Raw genomic sequence first — 5162 nt, 5'->3', positions numbered from 1 at the left:
ATATAGGAAAGATAGGCATATGTAGCGGAGGTACATCCACGTTGCAAGTGACTATTTTATCTTATGGAGACTCTGGCAAATATAGTTGATATACTAGGATGCAATACATTGATAGAATATTGAGAAATACCTGCTTCCAAATTTTAAGGGTGAAAATAAAATGATATGCAGAAATGAAATGCAAACAAGTAAAAATCAAGGGGTATGAACCGTCAGGTTAGGTAGAGAATTAAATGCCAAAATGTGCCAAATGATGAATAAAGATGTCATTTTTTTTGTAACATTTCCCAATAGAGCCTTAAGATATCGTTCAAAAACGATATAAAGATGAAGTATGAATTTTATTTGTGAGAAGTGCAGGCTTAAAATAAAGAAAAGAAAAAAAATGAGATAGTCAGGGTATGATTCTACTTGTCAAAGACAAGTCTTTTACAAAACTGGCCACTTTGTAGGAGACGAATTTGACATGAGAAACAGACTCCAGACTAAGAAAGGGAAATGGAAATTGATTAAAAAGACAAGGAGAAATAAAGTTGAGAAATAGGAAGAGTAGCCAAGAATAGATATACTCCTTGTCAATATATGACAGGCGCCATATAAATAAAATAGAATGTCGACAGAAATACAGTGAATAAAATAGAATAGCCTAAATAAAAAGGGAATTCCAAGAAATAAATGTCATAGGCAATTGAAGCTATAGGTTTATAAAATTAAAGAAATATGTTGTTGTTAGGCACAAAGATTTAAGATGAAGATATAGGCATATGAATAATAAATGAGCTATGATGCTATTAAATAAATAAAGTCTGATCAGTACTGAAAATATAAAAAGCTAGAATTTAGCTAGAGAAGTCATAATGATGCCTAAATAAAAATAACCCGCAGAGATAAAGAAGATAGGTTAACTAAAAATAGGATGCCAGAGTCTGTCAAAAGAGACAATAATGCAGTTCAGATGAAGGAAAATACAAGCACACTAATTAATTAATACTACTCCGGATAAAATAACTCATCTGAATGGCGGGTAATGACTTCTAAAATAAAGGAGTAGAGATTACAGTTAGGTAATCAGAAAGGGGCAAAAATTTACCATAAGGAGCATAGAAATAGGGATAGATGAGAAATAGGCAGAGATTAGCCATTGCAGGCGATAGGTTAGGCAGAAAAGAATAGAAACATCGGCGCCAGAACCTGCCCAGAGAAACTGTCAAAAACTTATTAAAACTTTTTAAATACCGGTATGAATCATGAAATATTACCTATCAGCCAACGCCCCATAACGAACACGGTGAGTGTTAAAATGAATCAATAAGACTCCTTATAAATCTCCCGAGATATATTACCCAATGAGGATAGAAGTTAGACTAGTAGATCATCATAAGTAGAATATAAATGACATGTCTATCCCGATAATAAATAATGTTTGGCTCGATTATTGAGGAGTAAAATATTGTAAGTACCATGGTCAAAGAATACAAGCCATTCACGGCTATTAGCATTTTGAAGAATGTTAGAAATTAGAGTGAAGTCGACGGGCTCACTCAGCTCCTCTAACTATTGACAGAATGATGATCTAAATTTGGAGACAGAAAGAATAAGCCTATAGAATGATGTTACTAAGTTTAGTAAGAATATAGAGCCATAAGAACAATAGAACTAGTCTAGAATAGGGAGAATAGCAGGATAAAGAGCCAGATTAAAGAGTGACCCATCCCTAGATTTGAATAGGGTAAGTAAACAGAGTAGATAGATTCAAGATATGTAGAGAAATAAGGGTTAAAGTGGAAATCCTGCTCCACTAAGATTGAGAGATGTAAAAGATTTTTTTTTTTTTTTGGAATGATAGGATCTTAGGGATAATAAGCAGTATTTGCTAAATTACCCAAGCCTTAAAATAAAGTTAACCTAAAAATATGTAGTGTGCAAATGAAATAGAAGGCTATAAATAATGAAAAGAAATGAATTTTGATCCTACATTACCTTAACCCGATCTCTTAACCAGGAGTTATAAAAATAATGTGTGAAGCCTCATAAATATAAAAAGAAATGTCTCATTAAAAAGGTAAAACCCGAAGAAGGGTAATGTATCATGAGAGTAGTCTTAAATTAAATGAAAATAACCGAGTAGGATAGATTATCCAAATAATGGTCTAGAGAAGTTTAAAAATTTGTTTAGGGCATAGAGTATATGTGCTTATTGCTCATAAGAATGATTGTGATTTTACAGTCCAAGAAGGACTATTGTGGATGAAAGAATAAAAGGAATCTTAGGAGCCTTAAAGTACTGGATGTTTGTCCAGGATAAATCACTTTATTGGTAGGTTTATGATGATAAAATAAAGATTATTTAAAAGGACAGGAAGATGTTAAAAGGAAATATAACTACCAATATTTTGTTTCAGTTGTCAGGCAGGAGACCTAGAAATAGGAAGAATTAAAATAGAACAAGAGAAACCAAAGGTTAATAGGAATGATGTAGATGAATTACTCCCAAAAATAGGAATCATATAACAGGATGGCATATTGCTTAAAGGAATACATACAAAGAATAGGGAGAAATACTTGTTCATGAATAGAAATTCCTGACATACTAACAAAATACTAACAAAAACTCATGCTCAAGTTAGTAGGACATCCAGTAATCAAAGACTGCATTTAATGATGAAATAAATTTTTGACCTAAGATAGATGTTTGAGATCGTAAAATTAAAGCCTACATATAAGAAGTATAAAGGTCATATAAGGGTAAGAATCCTTTAGAAATTACGATTGCATTTTCTCAATCCCATAGTGGTGGTACCAACGGACTACCAGGGACTCTGTTCCCAGAACTTGACAAATGATAAAAACATACTGGTCTACATAGAATTTGATTTAACAAAGAAATGGTTGATGAGTCTGTAACAGAATAATTTGAGACCAGGATAAATAACTAGACATTCGTGTCTATAGATATTCTCTTGGGCAATGCACCCGAATTTATTAGAGATTAATGAAAACTGTGCAATATTTTTCTTGTAGTAAGAAGGGTGAAATAAGCCATGATAAGTCAAGTTAAAATAAAAAAAAAAAAGGGGCAAATAAAATAATAGCAAGGGGGTTGAGGATGTCCTGCGAACTATATATAGACCAACATAGAAGACTAATAACAATTACTTAAAGAGAACTAATTTACTTTGAAATAACTCGGTATATGGAAAACAGATTTTTTTGTTAGGTAGATTTAAGAAAGACTACTAAACTCCTTGGGAAATGAAATAAAAATATCTGGGCACTCATACAAATATTGAGGGTAACAAATGAGTGAAATCTTTTAATTATGTAAAGTGTGTTATCCTAGAATTTGAATATGTATTCCGTAATCAACAAAGAAGGTCCAAATCATAAATGTCTCCAAACAATTAATTAAAGGACCACAGAGAATATTGAGTTGCAAACTAAGATGAAAAGTTTTTGATAAAAGTTATGGATAATGAAGACAGGTGAAATATGAACCCATAGGTGATTGAATATTTACAAATGTATTGATTTTGTTTGCAAGTTTGAATAAATAATGATGCCATTAGAGCAAAAGAATTATTACTGCATTTTATAGGCGATGCATTGATTGATATTTTTTTTTTGTAACACGTGTAACAATGATAAACATGCATGTATATAATGAATTTTATTATGTTTTGATGATGATTAAGTTAACTTAAATAATTATGAAGAAAGAAAGATTTAAGTGATTAAAAGATAAGATGTGTACCAATAATGAACTTTGAAGTTGAATGTCTCAAAGAGATATTTTAGACCCATAATAATTATGCAGGTAATAGTGAACAATTAAGTACATATGATGAATTACAATAATTAAACCTTTCATTTTGAAGTTAAAAAGAGTGTGTGTGGAAACACATGAATTGATTTTTATGCCTGTGTAGTAGATGAATCCTTGAAGAAAGGATAAATAAGGTGTTTTAATTGAGACAGTCTGCAATTGATTTCTTTAAAGAAAAGTTTTAACATTGAAATGTAAGTTCCTGTCACTTGAATTTTATGAATACCCTTCTGAATGAAATATATGTATAGTTGAGAATTGAAGTTCTTTAGATAAAAATAATACGCAGACAAGGTGCAAATAAGATTCAAATTTATAAACATAATTTTGTTATGTATTGAATATGTTTCTTTATTATGAAATGATTATGATGTTTGATGATTTAGGACATTAATATATTTGAATTTTTGATTTTGCTCATTATTTTTATGAAGAAGGTGAGAAATATTTCTTTTGATGCCATTAATTAACAGTGATTTACCATGATAATATTGATGAGTAAATAAGGTACCATAATGATGTTTTACAAATGTTTATTGGTACTGGTTACAAATGAGTAATACTCTTGATGAGTTATGATGTGCATGACACATAATTATATTTTTTGTTGCAGAAATATTTTGATTTATTTTAATTGATGTTATGTATGTTTGAACATTTATTTTCTGCCATTTATTGCATTGCATTGAAGAAATGATTTTTGTGTTTACATCAATAAGACCAAGATTTTGAGGTCATAGGTAATGGAAAATATGAATTGAATAGAAGTTAAAGGTGAAGGCATTTCCTAATTGATTGCACAGTTGAACACAGAAGACATTATTAATTTTGCCTTACGTACCCAGTGAATTAAGGGTTAAATATTCCATTATCAAGAATTAAGAAAAATAATATGTTTCAATATTGTGTTGAATTATTTGAAGGAAACAGGAAGTTTTTCCTAAACATATATTGATGATAAACGTATGCAATTGCATTGTTTTAAAGATGATTGATGATAATTTTCTTTTGATGAAGATGATTTTGATTTATTGAGCTAAGGTGCATATTATTTTATTGATGATGATTTTGATTTATTGCATTGAAATGCATATTGTTTGATGATGATGTTTTTGATTTATTGTGTTGAAATGTATTTCTTTTGGTGATAATGAATTATTGATGAATTATTTATGGGTAAACCATGAAATGAGTTGATAAGTAGTGAATTCCACAGGAATTCAGGTACGTGACCGAGTGGTGTCATGTAAAGGAAAATATTCGTACTGAATAAGGTGATATGTGTATTTGATCAAGTATTTTATGAGTTTTATTCGTTAGTTAAACGATAGAGAGACAT

Source organism: Palaemon carinicauda, chromosome 4 (assembly GCF_036898095.1).
Source record: "Palaemon carinicauda isolate YSFRI2023 chromosome 4, ASM3689809v2, whole genome shotgun sequence".
NCBI classification, from domain to species: domain Eukaryota; kingdom Metazoa; phylum Arthropoda; class Malacostraca; order Decapoda; family Palaemonidae; genus Palaemon; species Palaemon carinicauda.
The sequence above is the reverse complement of the archived record's forward strand: the minus strand, read 5'-3'. Positions refer to the sequence as shown.